Source organism: Suncus etruscus, chromosome 18 (genome assembly GCF_024139225.1).
Source record: "Suncus etruscus isolate mSunEtr1 chromosome 18, mSunEtr1.pri.cur, whole genome shotgun sequence".
In the NCBI taxonomy this organism is placed as follows: domain Eukaryota; kingdom Metazoa; phylum Chordata; class Mammalia; order Eulipotyphla; family Soricidae; genus Suncus; species Suncus etruscus.
Window position 1 is genome coordinate 21164245 of NC_064865.1, and position 18770 is coordinate 21183014.

Here is an 18770-nt window from a genome sequence, read left to right on the forward strand (position 1 = left end):
GGTGTGCATGAAGTAGCCATTTTTGTCTGAGACATTTCTTAGCCAGGAGGCTTAGATCCAGCACTGAGGACGGAGATCCTTCCATGCCTGCCTTTTAGAACTTCCTGTTCCCTCTAGCTCCCTCTGATTCGAAGCCCCGTCTCTCCCTCCACGGGGAAGAGCTTAGCTTACCAGGATCATTACTTCACACGTATGTCTTTATGTCCACTGTGTGTGTGTGTGTATGTATGTGTGTGTGTTTCAGAACACCAGAGACATATGAGCAAGTCGGGCAACAGCCTTGGGGTGCAGCTGCACAAGACTTATAATAGCCTCTGCTGACAGAGCACTTCCTAGGAGCACAGAACCTCCCTTGTGTTTTGTTTCTGTCCAACCTCCTGCCCCCTGATAGAACGTGGACTTCTTCACAGGAAACAAGCACATTCAGTCTCCACCATCAGCCACCTTCAGCCTCAGTTCCATTGGTGGAAGCCAGCAGGGACGTTGCTCTGTTTCTAAAGAAGCCAAAGCTGGCCCCTCCACAGTGTGAAGAGGTCAGAAAACCCACCCCCAGAGGAGACTGGATACCCCAAAATCAAACCTGTATGGAAAGGGGCAGTGAGGAGATGGGTGCTAGTGTGGGCATAAAGAAGGCTTATTCTAACAGAGAACCCAAAGAACTCCAGAGCCAGCCACGGGTCCAGGGAGAAGCAAGTTCAGTATTGGAAAGAGCCAGATTCCAAAGCAAGGTTCCCCAGAAGTCAGCAGAGAGAACCCCAAACTAGGTGGCTCTTTAACTGTTTCTTGTGGATGTCAGTTCCACAGAGGTACACTTGCGACCAACTCAGCTCACAGAAAAACCAAGGTTGCTATTATTATTAATCTATTATTATTAGTTTGGGGGCCACACCTGGCAACACTCAGGAGATACTCCTGGCTCTGCACTCAGAAATCACTCCTGGCAGGCTGGGGGGAACATAGGAGGTGCCCTGGATTGAATCCAGTTTGGTCATATGCAAGACAAACACCCTCCTGCTATGCTACTGCTCATATGGCCTCATATAAGTGACTCTTGCACACACCTATGCTGCCCCTTGGGCACTTGGCTGTCCACACAAGCTTATTTCTTTTTTTGGTTTGTTTTTTTTTTTTTGGTTTTTTTTTTTTTTTTTTTTTTGGTTTTTGGGCCACACCCAGCGGTGCTCAGGGGTTACTCCTGGCTGTCTGCTCAGAAATAGCTCCTGGCAGGCACGGGGGACCATATGGGACACCGGGATTTGAACCAACCACCTTTGGTCCTGGATTGGCTGCTTGCAAGGCAAACACCACTGTGCTATCTCTCCGGGCCCACAAGCTTATTTCTGACCTTCATATATGTTTCTTCTTCTGAGTAAACTCCCAAAGCCCCAGGAATCAGAAGTGGCCCCTGAGCCCTCCATCAAATCACAGCAGACGGGACAGGATGCATGGGAGGTGTGTGCTAATTGGGACCCAATTCCTCATCCAAGGAGCCCCAGTAGTGCCAACCTCTTAGAAGAGCCAGGAATGAAAAGAAGCCAGCATGTGCCTGAGCACTGGAATAGTGTGGCCAAAGGCAACACATCAACCACCACTTCAGGTTGTCATCTGGCTACCCTTCTGCTCTGAGCTCTAAAAAAAGTCTCTTGATGGGACAAAATGGAGGGAGCTTTCTGGAGGCCCAGAGAGGCATATCTTGAAGGACTCCCATGTGATGTAAACGTGAGCCCCAGGTGGAGATAAATAGTCTCTGAGGCAGGAAATAGAACATTCCCAAAGCACCTGCCTCTGCCCAAAGCTCACTGTGACCAGGATCAGTGCTGGAGGATGGCCATGGGGCAGGGTGGATGGACTCACAGCAGTGGATCATCGCTCCAATGGCAAAACAACCCAAGACAATGGCAGGCAGAATTAAGAACTCACTTCTTTAAGTCAGAGAGATATCATAGGGCTAAGATTCTCTTGTTTTGGGCCAGAGTAATAGCACAGCAGTATGGCATTTGCTTTGCACACAGCAGAACCAGGACAGACCCGGGTTTGATCTCCGCCATCCCATATGGTACCCAAGTCTGCCAGAAATGATTTTTCTTTTTTTTTTTTTTTGTTTTTTGTTTTTGGATCACACCTGGCAGCACTCAGGGGCAGTACTCGGGGGACCATATGGGTTACTGGGTTTCGAACCACCCTCCTTCTGCACGCAAGTCAAACACCCTACCTCCATGCTATCTTTCCAGCCCAGAAGTGATTTCTAAGAGTAGAGCCATACCCCTAAGCACCGCCGAGTATGACCCAAAAAACAGGGGGAAAAAAAAAGGTATCTCTTCTTGCATATAACCAGGCCTTGTTTGAATCCCCGTAACCCATACAGTCCCCTGAGCCCTGCCAGGACTGCTCCCTAAGCACAGAAACAGGAGTCAGCTCTGAGACCAGACCTAAGCACAGCAGGGTGGGATGCAAACAGGAAAAAACAAAAAACCCACTATTAACAAAACCTCTCAAATGGCATCTGCATGACCAAGGTCAGACCATCGAAGTTTGCAATTCCAGAAAATAATGGTTGCCTGTGCAGCAGATTCCCTATTAAGCTCACGAATACCATGTAAAATAAGAGCTGGAAAAATGTGTCCCGACTTAAATGGCAGCTGGTGAGAACTGGGATGTCAAAATCACACCTTACAAGGCAGCAGCCAAAAGAAAGAACACGAGTTTTAAAATAAAGTCTCTTACTGTCTGAGGGAGATGCGACTTATTTTAAAGGAGAGTCCTGGTAAGATTTTCATGGAACATGGAGCGTTGGCAGTGGTGACAACATGGAAAATGCCAAATACACTGTTGCTGGATTACTGGGTCTTACCATACCGTGTTCATACTCCACTGTAGGGTGTGGTCTGGTTCTTGCCGATAAAAGCACGGGTTTCAGGAAGGCATAGATTCATTCTTTCTCCACTAAGCTGCTTTCCTTCTTAGGAGTAGAAGGCTTGTGTGGTGGGATTCCTGGCTTGAGTGTTGGATTTCCTGAACCCATTCTTGTACCTTTTCACAGTGTGGATTATTTCCCACATCAACATTTGCTTCCAGATCCTCGTCTCTCCAGTTCCTAGTTTTGGAGTCTGAGGCTTCCCTCACACACTGTGACTCTAGGCTGCAGGCCCGGCTGTGGCTCCAGAAGGGGACCCAAGCACACAGGACATGGGGATCCCATGATATAGTGAGGAAGTTTCTAGACAACTGGAAAAGTCAGTGAGCATTTGTGCTTCCGTGTATGTAGTAATCCTGCAGACATGGAGCTTCACAGGCTTAACCAGGTGGAATTCCAGGTGTATATGAGATGCAGATTTCTAGGGGCAAGGGGCATGTGTGTGTGTGTGTGTGTGTGTGTGTGTGTGTGTGTGTGTGTGTGTGTGTGTGTGTTGGGAGACGGACTCTTCACACTATGTGATGGTGATAGTGACCAGCAAAAAAAGAACCAGAAGGGCCATGCTGGAGTCCAGGCTCTGCCCAAGACCCGGGTGGGGTCACAAACAAGGCTCCTGGCCAAGATTGCCTTAACCCTCAACAAGAAGCCCTGTCTGGTTCCCCAGCCGCCACCACCACCACCCCTTTCCCAAAAGCTAGTTGGTCAAAGGAAAAAGGGAGGGACCAGATGTGCATGAGCCTGATCTAGCTAAGCCTCACTGTGGCTGCTGAGATGGGCAGACAAGAGACATGGACAGACAGGGCAAGGAAGGGCGTGTTTTAAATCTCAGCAGAGACAACCCTTCCCCTAGGCACCACGTAGGTTTGGGCTGCCTCTTTCTCTCCAGCCAGCCATCCTTCCCTTCCTCCTTCCCTCCCCCTCTTCTTTCCCTTCTCCTACCTCATTCCCTACCTTCTTCTCTTCCTCTCTCCCTCCCTTCTCTTTACCTCCTTTTCTTCCTCTCTACCTCTCCCATTTACCTTTTCTTCTTTTCTTTCTCCTTCCTTCCCTCCCTCTTTCCCCATTCTTCCATTTTCCCCTCCTTCCTCCTGCTCTGCCTTCTTTTCCTTCCTCACACCCTTCTTGATCTTTCTTTTTTAACAGAATGAAAATGAAGAGCCACATAAGTAAGTAATCAGAATCAGAATAATCATACAGAAAAAGAAGAGCAACCTGGCAGTTTTCAGGACTGTCCGAACAAGGAGCCTCTAGACACACCCAGGAGCACCAAAGGTGAAGCCAGCTCTAGGGGCATCTGCTGGGGTGGAGGTGATCAGTGATGCTAATATGCCAGAACCATCTGCATGACTGACAGAGACCCTTGATCATGACCCTTAGCAGGCTGCCTCAGAAACAGGGGCTTCAGGCCACGGCCAGAGGGCAGGCAGCGAGCACCAAGGGTGAGTGTTCCTGCCTTGCAGGTGTGAGGCCCCAAATCCATCTCAATACCACCTTGTCCTGAACACCAAGCTAGGAGGAGCTTCTGAGCACTGCCAGGTGTAGCCTGAGCCAAGCAGATACAGACACAGATCAGCTGACGTGTCACATTCTCTCCTAGACTAGTTGAGGTTTGATCCCCAAAAAGCTCCCAGAACAGGAGAGCATTCCCATTCCCCTGTCCCCCAGGATGGGAAGCAATTCTGGTAGTATCTATTTGCAGCAATAATCCACACAGACAGGAGGGTAAAAAAGGCAAAAAGGCTGTACATAGAATCCTCTGTCAGCCTGCCAGCAGCTCCAAAAACCAGAGCCTGCTAGCCAACTGCCCAAAAGGACCCTGACTTCCCAGCTCATACCCTATTTATTCGGATCTGAACAGTGCCCCCACTTGGAAGGTCATAGGTGGGAAAGTAGGGAGGGAAACAAATATCAAAGAGAAATATTATGAAAAGCCTCCATATACTTAACAACCGGCCACGTGTGCACAGGGCGCAGTGTGCATGGAGGTTATGCTGGGCAGAACCAGAACTGCAGCCGCCTGACCCAGGCACCCTTGGGCGCATCTCCTGGGCAGTGATCATCGGTGCTAAGAGGCCACATGGGCACAGAAACATTTATTTTTATGAGTCACTGAAAGAAATGAAACTATTTCCCCTGAAATTTCTTTACAGAAATGCCGTAGCCTTGAGGCCTCGTATCTCCCCACACATGTGAGGTTAAGCTCAGGCTGGACCCTATTTGCAAGGGATTTGGGCTTTGTTTGGGGGCCAGAGGTAGGCGACATGCCCAGTGAATGTTCAGGGTTCACTCACTCCTAGCAGTGGCCAGGATTAAACCATGATGTGTAAGGGAAAGTGCATTCCCCGAAGCCTTCTCTCTGTTCATTAGAGATGGCTTGTGTCACTCACTCAGGCCCTCCAGAGCTTCCTCTGCCACACACACTCAAAGGAGGGCCTGATAAGGTGAGGACTCCTCATTGAACTCTGTTGTGGTGACAGCACATCTGCCTTATTAAGGACGACCCGACTGTCTCCCTGTGACCACACTGTCACGTCACAGTCACCCCCACCTCGACCAGATAGGATGAGGGGACAGCAAAGCCATGACCACATGGCTGTTCATGTCCCGACATGCAACTGAAATACAGTCCTGATGCAGGACCCATGTTTCTCACCAGTAGCAAGGACACTCTGGACCCCAAACTCTCCCGGTGGAAACTGAGATAGGGCCTGGCTCTCAGACCAGTGCCAGCCCTCCAAGTCACCCTCCTTCCAGTACAGGAGTTTATGTTCTGAGTCACCCCCAGGTGCACCTCAGCAGAAAGAAAGAATCAAAAAGTACCACAAGGCCCCCCACCCCACCCCCATTCTCTCAACGCCCTCTGCACTGCATTGAAGCTGCAGAAAAACTGATGGAAAGATCTAATTTTAGCTTCCGTGATACCAGCAGAGGGTAAAAGCACTTCCCAAGAAGGGCATGGGGCAGAGAGATGTTTGGGGGTCCCTCACCCCAGGACCCCAGGAATAGGGGTTAGATACAGATGCCTTCACCCCTCACTTCCAGCAGTTCACCAACCCACAGCTCACTGGTTCTCAAGTGGACTGGGGGCAGGCACAGCCTCTGGGCTCAGTGGAGGGGGGAAACCTATGGTTCAGTCTTAGTCAAGGAAGGGAGGGAAGGGGCATGATTGGCACCTGGGCAGGGCATAGAAGGAGCTAGAAAAGCAGCCAAAGTAGTTGTGCTTGGGGGAAAAGAATTTTTTAAGTGATTCAACACCTGAGCTGAAAAAGAAAAAGAAAATAGAAAAAGCACAACCTCCCCCTTCACTCTGGACAAGAAATAGGTGCTGAAAGAAAATGAAATGATATGCATGATGCCCCTTCAGTAACAATATTGTAAATCACAGTGACAAGCAGGGAGAGAGAGAGAGAGAGAGAGAGAGAGAGAGAGAGAGAGAGAGAGAGAGAGAGAGGAGAGAGAGAGAAGAGAGAGAGAAGAGAAGAGAAGAGAGAGAGAGGGGAAAAATGGCTGCCTCGGGGCCGGAGAGATAGCATGGAGGTAGGGTGTTTGCCTTGCATGCAGAAGGATGGTGGTTTGAATCCGGCATTCCATATGGTCCCCTGAGTCTGCCAGGGGCGATTTCTGAGCATAGAGCCAGGAGTAACCCCTGAGCACTGCCGTTGTGACCCAAAAACCAAAAAAAAAAAAGGCTGCCCCTGAGACAGGGATATGTGGGAGGGAAACTGGGGACATTGGTGGTGGGAAATGCTCCCTGGTGAAGGGTGTTGGACATTGTAAGGCTGAAACTCAATCACAAACAACTTTGTAACTATAAAAAAAAAAAAAAAAGTAAGCACAACCCAAAAGTATTGTGAACAAGCTTGTAATAATGGTGTTTAATAAAGTAATTACTAATTTAAAAAAATAGCCTTTCCTCTTTGGCCCCTAAAGAAGCCTTCTAACCAGCCCCCCTCAATTCATTCCTTTGGTAGAGACATACGCTTAACTACACAACTACGCTCCTTCTCTGTGATCTGCCCCACATGCTCCACCCAGGTCTTCACCAGCTCTTGCTTCAGTTCCTCCTGTCTCATCATCTCTGTGCCAACAACTATCTCGACTGATCTGGGCCCACAAAGACTTCCAGATCCAGGGCTGAGTTCTCCAGGCAATCCTCTCACTCTGCATTAATTTCGTGTCCATGGCCACTTTTCCTGTCACATTCATGAGCTTGTCTGCAGCTCAGATTTCATAGTCAATGGCACAGCACCGAGAGGCTTGTACAGGAAGGAGCAGAGACCTTCTCGTTGTTTTTTGTTTTTTTGTTTGTTTGTTTTTGGATCACACCCGGCAGTGCTCAGGGGCTACTCCTGGCTCTATGCTCAGAAATCGCTCCTGGCAGGCTCAGGGAACCATATGGGATGCCGGGATTCGAACCACCATCCTTCTGCATACAAGGCAAACGCCTTATCTCCATGCTATCTCTCTGGCCCCAGATCTCAGGAATAAATCCATTTTTTTTTTCATGCTAAAAGGATTGTGGTGGAAGATGGGGGTTTATAGGAGATGTTAGATCTCAAAGTCTCTCTAAGTTCAAGAATCTGGCAACTCTTGCTCTGGAAACAGCTCCAAGCTGTTTCCAAGGTCATCTCAAACCCATGACCCTGCTGTCATTCCACCGGCCTAAAACCACCATGGAAGCCAGGTACCATTTATCTGAAAAATAAGAGGCTAAGAACTAGGGGCAAGGTGCTCTCCCTCTAAGCAGGGAGCACAATCCTAGGTTCCACTGCCTTTCTTTCCACTTGTGCTTGCCCAGTGCAAGACAATCCCACAGACACCAACTTTTTTCCCTGCTTGGTGAACAGGGAACAAAATCCTTCTAGAGAATTCTCCAGTCTTCTAGCTTTAATTCTGCAAATGAATGCTGCCTGGGGACACATGGGGAGAGCCAGGCCTTGGGGACAATCAGAATCCATCCCAGGTGACAAGTACAGTCAGTCCCCCCAGAGAAGGAGGCTCCCTGCCTGCAGCAGAGCCCTGCCCTGCAATTATCTCCCCCAAAGAAATCCAAGAGGACGAGCCAGGAGGGAGCAGGTGTCCTGGATTGTTCTGGAAGAGAAGAGAGTTGTTTCCTGTGTGGATCCCGTGCACACATTCCCTATTTTGGGAACCCCCCCTCTGAGGCTGTCAATGTTCCCATCTGGAGACAGCAAGAGGCAGGTTCCTGCTGGTGCTCACCCAGTGAGCTGGTCCAGGTGCAGAGCACCCTGATGAGCTTCTCAAACGAGGGGTTCTGCCCGGCTTCCCCAGGACCCTGCTGAGCAGCATGGGGGGGGGAGGAGGGGGGTATCCTCTGTGCCATTCAATGGGCAGGCCCCCGCTGGCTGCTATCCCAAGAGATCCCCCTCACAGAGAATGGGTGAAGAGGGCGGGCCATGGAGCAGCTGTCTGAAACCCACAAAAGCTTACAGTTCTCCCCCTGCGTCGACAGTGGTACTTAGGATTCAGTTCCCCAAGAAAAGTGGAGCACTGAAGAGAAAAGCCATCAAAGCCCAAATCACCCAACTCATGGGTGCCCAGGATAGGGCAAAGGGTGGTGATTGGTCCATTTGATTCCAGTGTCAACCCCAGAGCCAAGTCTGAGCAGATTGTAGGTGCCAATGAGAATACTCCTCACTGTCAGGGGTTTCTTTCCCAAGAATCACTGCATTTGGAAACCCATGTCTGCCTCAGCTGTCTTATCTGGCTATTACAGCCCATCACAGACTTACAGCCAACACCGATGAAACCACAGAACTCCAGTAATAATGTTCAAATGAAGCCACAGACCATTTGTGGGGCTGGAGAGATGGCTGGGCTCATGGCCACTCTTATTGGTCTCCAGCACCACTAGGAGTGATGCGTGAGCAAAAGACTAATGCCTCTTAAAATTCTGGAGTTGGGGGGGGCCGGAGAGATAGCATGGAGATAAGGCGTTTGAAGGTAGTTTGAATCCCGGCATCCCATATGGTCCCTGAGCTGGTCAGGAGTGATTTCTGAGCATGGAACCAGTAGTGACCTGTAACTCCACCCTGGATTTAGGTGTACCTACCTGAGATCCGCCCTTTTCTGGGAGGGGTCTTGGGAACCGGATATTAGGTGTAACCTTACCTGCAAGATCCCTCCCATTCCGGGGAGTGGTCTTGGAAGGTTATATAAAGCCTTTGACCCAGGGGATTAGGGTCTTTGCCTCTTTTGGTCTTTGACCAGCATGGAGGTCAAAGGGAGATGGCTGAAAGGAGTTAAGACGCAGGGCTAGCGAAGAATGGCTGTGCTTGAAAGGTTATGATATAGGCCACACACATGTGCTGGATAGGGCATGAATAAAGCTGATGCTTCCTGGTGCCTGCCTGTGAGTGAGTTCAATACCCGTCGCTTTCCTGGACCTCAGACCCGCCGGTTCATGGGGGATGAAGCCACGTGGCCAGGGCCTAAGGACAAAGGCCTCCACCCATCGCCATCCAGCACCATTATTAATTATTTAACACAACAGTGACCCCTGAGAGCTGCCGGGTGTGACCCCCCCAAAAAAAAAAAATTCTGGGCTGGGAGGTGGTAGGACGGGAACTGGCTTAGAATCACCAAGAGCAAACCCCACCCTCTGACCCTACAAAATATATTTCTTGGGCCCCGGACCCTTGCCTTGAGTGTGTGAGATCCTAGTTTGATTCCTGGTACCACAAAAATAATAAGTACGCAAATAAAATCACAAAAAAAATGCTGTGAGATCTCAGCTCACAGGTGCACTTGTGACTCGCCTCTCAGCAACCTCCAGCCAGCCAGCCCATGTAGATGCCCAGACCTGCCAGCAGGGGTGGGGGTGGGGGCAGCTCAGGGCAGCCAGATGGAAACTGGAGAGGGAACAGTTCCAGCAAACCCCCAAAGAAGGCTCACAGCTAATAGGACGACGAGGAGAAGGGAGATCCGCTGGAAGGCTCAGACTAGACAATGCCAGTGGCTTCTTGCTTTTGTTTTGAGTTTGGGGGCCACACACACAGGGCTTATTTCTGGCTCTGTGCAGTTCACAGATCACTCCTGGTGGTGCTCAGGTGGTGCTCAGCAATGCTAGGGATGGAACCCAGTGCTCTCTCCTGGCCTCCCGCTGTGGCTGCTAAGGAGCAGCAGAGAGGCCTCAGATGACCAGCTGGAGGACCCCACAACCCCCTGCTGTTGCCCTCTGAACCCATCAGTTCAGCACCACAATATCTTCCAATCATCCTGAATCGTGCAGTTGCATGACACCCCATAATTTTAACTCTGACTTCCCAGTAGGAACACGCCAAATCAGATGCGAAATTATCAAGGAAGCCGCATAAGCTTGACAAACAAAACCAACAACAGGATGTTCAAATGCCAATATACAGCTCAGCAGACCTTCAGACAAGGACTTAAAGACCCTGTTGGAGATAGGACAATTTTCCTCAATTTTCTTTTTAATGAAGCTTTTTTCTTCTTCTGATAATTTCATTGCCATTTAATTGTACCCAGAAATATTAAGTGAATAATTCATACCTGCCAAGAGGCAGGCTCCAGGCAGGTTTGGAAACTGATATGCAGAGTAGAGGGAATGTTACACTGGTAGTGGGATTGGTGCTGAAATATTGGGTGCTAGAAATAACTGTATTCTGAAAATTTTATAAAGAGTGTCTAAAATAAATAAATTAATTTAATTTTTTAAAAATGCCCTGTTGTAATCTCTGCATGGTCTGTGTGTCCTGTAATGGTACCAATGGCCTCCCCTTGATGCAAAGTGGAAAAGGGGACCCAGGGAAGGGGGTTGGGCCAGACCTCAGGAGCAGTCACCCCATCAGTTCCTTCCTCCAGCTCCTTCCTGTAAGCCAGGGGTCTCAAACTCGAGGCCCACGGGCCTCAAACGGCCCTCCGTACAACATTTTGTGACCCTGCCCTAGAGAAATCTTGTTTTGTTTTGTTTTAGTTGTTTGGGTCACACCCCCCAATGTTCAAGGCTTACTACTGACTTTGCACTCAAGGATCACCCCGACTTTGCTTCCTCCGGCCCCCAGGTAAATTGAGTTTGAGACTCCTGCTGTAAGCCCAGGAGAGCTCAAAGATAGAAGTGTCTGGGAATCGAAGGAGGTGACTCATCGAATAAGGAGACAGAGGAGGAGGTGACAGAACAGAGAGCAGAGGGAAGAATCAGGGTGTCTCAGCACCTGCCTTTTAGTCCTGCTCCTGCCCTGAGCTGCCCTGTTCTTATGTGATCCCAGGCAGCAATGGGAGGCCAATTTCAAGGCCCAGGGTGGTCCTCAGGGAGCCCCAGGGTCACTTCCCCTCTTCATACGCCCAGACCCAGATTCCCTCAGCACAGGGCTAGGAGAGAAGACAGAGCCAGGTCTCAGAACTTTTTAAAGGGAAAATGGCTGTGTGTGGGGCGGGGGGTAAGTCTAAGTCTGGGCCCTTCTGAAATAACCTAGATGAGAGAGAGAGAGAGAGAGAGAGAGAGAGAGAGAGAGAGAGAGACAGAGACAGAGACAGAGACAGAGACAGAGAGACAGAGAGAGAGAGAAGAGGATAGGCCACTTGCCTTGCACCTCATTAACCTGAGCTAATCCCTGGCATGACACACGGACCCATGAGCCCTGCCAGCAGTGATCTCTAACAACACCTGAGCACAGATCCAGGAGTAAGTCCTGAGTAGTCAGGTATAGCTCCCAAATCAAATCCCAGAATCTGCGATAAGGAATGAAAGGCTTCAAGTAGGGCAGAAATGTAGCACAGCAGGGCAGGTGCTTGCCTTGTTCATGGCTAACCAGGTTCCATCCCTGTCATCCCCTAAACATTGACAGACATAAACCCTGAGTGCAGAACCAAGTGTAAGCCTTGAGCACTGCCAGGTGTACCTCCCACCAAAAACAGAAAAAAAGGGAGGGGCTAGGAAAAGAATAAAGGCATTATGTAGATATGAGACACCAACAGAGTTAATGCGATTTTCATTTGCTTCCAATCTCTAAGCACAGAGACTCCCAGTACAGTTGCAAATCTCATGGACATGGTCACCACCTGCAAATGCATTTGGGAAGGAGAAAGTTCCAAGAGAAAGGGACCAGTGGTAGAAGAAGAAAGATTCAGGAAGCCCTAGCCATGAGCAGAACAAGTCAGGGTTCCCACCAAAGCAGTGACCAGCTGTGATGACCGTGGGGATGGCATGAGAGTTCAAGTCCAACCTGAGAAACCAGGTATCTCCTGCCTTTTGGGCCCCAGATTTTAGCCTTCAGTCCCCAAGTCTGGCCCATAGGACGTTTGCATTTTGGGCTCCAGTCAGGCATTTGAAATGTGGATGTTTCAGGATTAAAAGGTAAACTCACCATCACTTGTGAGGGAAAACCAGACCAAAAATATTCACACCAGCACGCAGTGATACAGCTGGTGTTCAACAATCTAGCCATGTCTAACCGCCAGGATCAATATTGTCTCTGCTGGTCTCAACCCACTCATTTATTTGCCAGCCAACGAGGGGATGCTATGGGTTAACTGCCAACCTGTCTCATGGCTCATTACGGAGATGTCAGGCCCACCACCATAACTGGATGTGATAAAAACAGAGTTCAAGGGACTGGAGTGATAGCAGGAAGGGCACTTGCCTTGCATGAGGCCAATGTGGCTTTGATCCCTGGCATTCTCTATGATTCCATGAGCACTACCAGGAGTGATGCTGAGTGCAGAGGCATGAGTTAACTCCTGAGCATAGCCAGGTATGATCCAAAACAAAACATGGGACCCAACAGTGCTTTCCATGCAGGTATCTGATCACTGACTGCAACATCAGTAAATATTAACACAGAATACAAATCAGACTGAAATTGTCAATCCTTTCACAAAGTCTGAAGATCCAGGGTTAGAGTGATAGCACAGTGCGGAGGCATTTGCCTTGCACATGACCAACCCAGGTTTGATTAAAAAAAAAAAAAACTGAAGTATAAAGATCAGTATTTGTCCACACATTGGTGGTTGGAAACCACAGAGCTAGATCACTCAGATGTGTACTCAAAGTCAAAATCATGAAGATTCCTAAGGAGAAAACCATGAACAAACAGCCCCCAAAGAGTGACCTCCCTGAAATTTCAGGCAACTTCTTAGGTATACAGAAAAGCAATTTCTGGGCGGGAACCAAAACACAATGGGTAGGGCATTTGCCATACACACAGTTCACCTGGGATCAATCTCCAACATTCTCTATAGTCTCCTGAGCATAATCAAAATTAATTTCAGATCACAGAGCCAGGTGTAACCCCTGATCACTACCAGGTGTAGCACAAAAACAAAACAAAACAAAAAAAGAAAGCAAAGAAGAAAAGTAACTTCTTTAGCGGTGCAAGAGTCTATTCTAAGCAACTGTCCCAAACAGGAAACACTATAAAAAACAAGGAAGGCCGGGAGATCATGAGGGGGTTTAGGCATCTGCCTTGCTCAAAGCCAACTTGGGTTGGTTCCCAACATTCCATATGGACCCCTTAGCTTCATCAGGTGTGACCCCTAAGTTCAAAGCCAGGAGTAACCACCAGGTGTTGAGTCCAAAACAAAACATAACAAAGAGAGCAGGGAGGACATGGGGAGAAAAGTGTTGTCAGACAAAGATTGTTCTAGACCATCAAGTATTTGGTAGAAGGACAAAATAGACATAATGGGGGGGGGGGTAGGAGAAGGGTGGTATCCACTAAGTGAAGCCAGAGCTGCTTGGTGCAGAGACCAGAAGGGCACCCCTTGTGAGCCACATACAGAAACCGATGAGTGGGTCCAAAAGACAAAGGGAATTCAGGGTTAGAGTCAGGGGCCAAACCACACCAGGGACCACCCAGTATCAGATCCCCACTTTCTTTGCCCCAAGACTAAATTTAACCTGAGTCTGCCATAAGCTGTCTCCAAACTGGGAAACCTAGATCAGAAGTTGAAATGTAGGGCAGGGGAGGTGCTTGCCTTGGCACATGGCTGACCTAGGTCTGATCCTTGGCACTACATATGATTCCCCTGAGCACCAACAAGAGTAAGGCCTGAGCATAGCTGGCTGTGCACCTCCAGAGAAGAGGATTCAAATGGAGACATCCAGGGTGCACAGAGGAAAGGTCGGCATCTTCCTAGGGCTCTGTCTGCATACAGTGGTGTGGGTTCAGTCCGTACTGGCGTATGTAAGGGCAGTCTCCACTATTTCCACGGAGACCCGGAGCCAGTTCAGGGCAGTGATGGTAAGGAGTAAGGCCCGGCCTGTCCACTAGGCCTCACTGGAGTCAGGCCCCCGACAAAGCCCCCACACTGGGAGGCTCCAAGTCACTTCCTGTGACTCATCCTCAAAGAAAGGGTATAATTGCCCTTCCTAACCCTGGTACAGCTGCTGACTCACCTCGGGCTGCCTCATTGCCTTCTGATCTACTCTTCTTGACTCTGAGGATGATGCTCAGGGACAAGCACCCCAAGAAGGGGTCAAAAGGGGCATCTGGAGAGCCTGAGAAGGCAGGGACAGGGAGGCAGCGGGAAGACAGGGACTGAATGACTCCCGAGTCAGAGTCAAAGAGAGTCCCTTTTATAGGGCATGGACGGGGGGCAAGGGGTAAGCTCTGAGGTTTAGGGGGCCAAGAAGGGAAGGGAAGGGAAGGCACTTGCCTTGCACATGGCCAACCTGGCTGTGAGCCTCAGAACCCCCATGTGGTTTCTGAGCACTGCCAGGAGTAATCTATGAGCACAGAGCCAGGAGTCACCCACCTCTGAGCACCGCTGGGGTGATACCTCCCCCAAATAAAACATCCTGAGACTTAGATGGCAACCTTAGCAAGTTCAGCAGCACAAATGTGGACCTGGAATATGCATGTAGACTAGTACATGTGTGAACACATAACACATGGACTTGGAACACAGGTGTGAGCATAGAACACATGTGGTCATGGGACAGGAGAACATGCATGGGCATGGACAAACAGCACATACATGGAGACAATATACACATGGTGATGGATCACACACGTGTTCATGGAGCACACATGTGGCCATAAACCAGCAACATGCCTGGGCACACTAGGCCAACTCCAGCTTCCTGTGCTCCGGGCCTCTCACAGAGTTAAGACCAGCCTGCTCCCCAAGCACTCTGCTGGAGATGGTATGTCTCTATTCTCTGTCTGGCACCTTGAGTCACGCCCCTTCACCCCAATGTCCTGCCCAGGGGAGCTGCTGGCCTTGCAGGTCCATTCTTGGGCAATGGGGGTGAGATCCTGCAGCCTCCCACCCTCTGAAGGCCCCAGCCACCTTGCCTGCTCTCCACACCCATGCCACCTCTTCTCTCCTTTTGCATACTGATAGTAGGGGGATCCTAAATGGGCCTCACATGAGATCAGGGCTCCCTTGTGGAGACCCCTGCCTGGGCAGCAGAGCTGGCATTTCCCAGCACCTCGCCCCATCCAGAAGGGAGAGAGGCAGCAGTAAGCGGGACATGGCACTCGAGAGACAGGGACAGGACACAAACACAGACCAAGCCAAAAGGAGCAAGAGAAGCCTGGGGAGGAGGCAGGGGAGGGACAACCAGTAGGACAAGGGTACCAAGGGGAAGAGATGTGGAAGGAAAGGGCCCATCTCAGGGTGACAGGCACCTCACTAGGCCTTTTCCAGAAAGTCCCGAGTCCTGTGTGGGAGACACCCAAGCTCTCAACCCATAGCAGCTCAGGGTCAACTACACGAAATCACAAGGCCCAACTGGAACAAGCAGACTTTCAGAGGGGCCCATTAGGATGCAAGCTGGGGCAGGGGTAGGCACTGGAGGGACTCTGGGAACACTGGTGGAGGGAATCACAAGGCTCTAAATAAAAAATATTTAAAAAACAAAAATCTAGGTCTGGAGCAATAGCACAACAGGTAGGGTATTTGTCTAGCACGAGACAACCTGGGTTCGATCACCAGCATCTGCTCTGGTCCCTGAGCCTTCCAGGAGTGATTTCTGAGTGCAGAAGTAACCCCTGAAAGCTGTCAGGTGTGGCCCAAAACCAAACAAACAAAAAGCTGAGGCCACTGTGAACTATGCAAAGGAACAGGCGAGCAGGCAGAGGATGCTGAGAGGTGAAGTCAGTGGCAAGAAAAGGTAGAAAAGTGCTCAACTGAAAGGAAGGGTAGACATGTGGGGCCAAAGCTCGGCCCATCTCAAGCTTCCAGTCCCACAGCCTCTTGAACACACAGGTGGTTGGCTGACCTGGTGTATAAGGGGGTTTGGGAGGGGAAAAGTGGGGTTCCTGGGCTAACACAAACACAGGAGAAAAGTCAGTGGGTCTGGGTTTCCCAGCATCGGACCCAGAATTTACTCGTGATGCAGCTTCCCTGGTTACCATCATCCCAGCTCTCTGCCACACTGATGAGGCATGGTGGACCCCAAACCCTTTCTAAAGAACAGTGGGACAACTCCAAGAATATCACCTCTCCATGTATGCACACAGGGATTCCATGAGATGACACACAGTTGGAAATAGTTGTGTAAGTCAGAGACAGTCCAGCAGGTAAGGCATTTACTTGCCTTGTACTCAGTTGACCCAGGTTTGATTCCCAGAACCCCATATAGTATCCTGAGCCCCACCTGGAGTGATTCCCTAGGTGCAGAGCTGGTTGTAACCCATAAGCAATGCTGAGTGTGTGTGGGGAGTAGAAATAGGTGTCATGGGTGAAAAGCATTGAAATATATATCTGAAAAATATTATTTCAAGGCCAGATTGATAGCACAGTGGGGAGGACATTTGCCTTGCACACAGTCAACCCAAGTTCAATCCCTGACATCCCATATGGTTCCCTGAGGACCGCCAGAAATGACCCCTCAGCACAGAGTCAGGAGTAACCCCTGAGCACTGCTGAGCACCTCCCCCCGCAAAACAAATAAACAAACAATGGTTATTTTTAAATAAATTTCTTTTTTTAATTTACAGGTCTTTTATTTCTCCCAGCAAGTTTTTTTAATAATAATTTTTATTTTGCATTCCTAAATAAATTCTATCTGAGCTTAAGTTTGGTCTTATGACCAAAGAGATCTTGAAATGAGGTAGGAGGCTGAAAGAAGGGGAAAAAAGGGATCTTCTTACAAACCGTCAAGAAATTTGCCCTGCCCTGCCCCAGTCTTTCCCCTCAGCTTCTGGGAGAAGAGAGTTCTTACAAGCAGCTCACATGAGCAAAGAACTCCAAAGGCTACAGTGAGTGGGTGAGTGGGCAGGAGAGGCAATGAATGTAGAAGCCTTCTCCCCTGGGGCTCCGGCCCACCCACCAGTACCTGGTCCCCTTTTCTCACCCTGTAAAAATGGTCCAGGAACCAAGCTGCATCTTAAACACTATTCTGTTGCAAAGCGCACAACACGGTTGTCATGCTGTGTCTCCTCAGATCCTCAGCGCTCTGGGCTCTGGCAACAGAACGCCCACAAACAGAAAGGAACGATGCCAAAGCCACAATAGGTAATTACATAAAACCCTTCTTAAAGAAATCTGACAACACAGTTAATCAGAAACAAAGCCAGCGAACACTCGCTTCACCTGGTAGCAAGTGGGTGCACTTTCTTCTACAGCCCTCAGCCCCCAGACACTCATGTGCCACACTCCAAAGACAGTATTCAGTGCCTGAAATCATTTGCACCTTCACATGAGTCCTCCTCTCCCTTTTCACACGCATTGCACAGAGCAAGGATTTGATATTTCTCTAAGCCTCTATCTTTTCTAGCTTCAAAAGATGCACTTGCTCAGAGAGCCATTAAGACACCTGTATCCATCCCAGGACTAGGACAAAGCAGAGCTAACGGTGCCACAGAGCATCCAGAGAAGGGTATCCAGAGAAGCCAGTTAACCCCAACTACAAGGAAAGCCAGGAGCTGAGAAGAATCCCAGGCTAGGAAGGAAAGACTCCCACATGCAAGCCCACATCTGGCACCCACACGCCCAAGAAGCAAAGTGCTGCCGTATACTTACTTGCTGCCCATAAGCAGGAAAAGTTCACGGAGGCTGGACGGCTCAGGGAGGAAAGATTACTGGCAGATGGAAAAGAGTAAGACACGCTCACTCTTGCTAGCTTGCTCGCTTACTCTCATCTTCAGGCAATGGGGAATAAACACCCCAAACAGACTCATGCAAGCACATTCATGAGGACATCCTAGCGCCCCCAAGCTCTTCCTCCCAGACACTGAAACAGGCCCCTCCTTCTGTGTCCCAGACTTCCTCCCACATGCCATGAGCCTGCCCCCTCTGGGGGAACCTGATTTAGGGTCCCCACAACAGAACCACCCAAAGCCACCTCTGACAGCCAGCAACAGAAAGCACGGAGGAGCAGCGCTTAACACACCTCAAGTTCCCTCCCTGCACATGCCAGAAACCCAGCCACTCGCCCGAAGAGATTGTTTATGCCTTCCCAACTCCCAACTATTGCAGTGGTGTGAGCTAATTGCTAACAATAAAGAAGAAGAAGAAGAAAAAGAACCCCCCCCCCTCAGGAGAGGCTGACAGGGCACACAAAGCGCTGTGACAGTAATAGGCACCCGCAGGAGAAAGAAGGCGATCAATTAGGGTCCATTTGCAGAAATTGTGGGGCTGTCAAAATCCCTCCCTACAGCTGGGCTCCATTGGAGCATTTGCTTTTACAGAAAATGAGTCTTCATTGCTACAGTCTGCACTAAAGGCCAGGATGTAGCCCAAACAGCCCGGGTTCATCCAGGGTCTGCTCTGAAGAGTACATGGAGAAAGGAGCAGAGAGAGAAATCCAGGGAACAAAGACAGGAAGGGGAACTGGCTCAGGGCAGCCTCACTTTGATGCCCAAAAGCTCAGTGACTGGTGCACATACTAATAGATGCATGATAATGCCCAGGTCCCATCTAGAGA

The 18770-nt window shown here is 49.7% G+C and overlaps 1 protein-coding gene across 1 annotated transcript in view; it reads right to left on the reverse strand.

Annotated features, from left to right (window-relative positions):
• TIAM2 (TIAM Rac1 associated GEF 2) overlaps positions 1 to 18770 on the reverse strand; it is a 101201-nt gene that overhangs the window by 18075 nt on the left and 64356 nt on the right. The gene's annotated exons all lie outside the window — the stretch shown is intronic.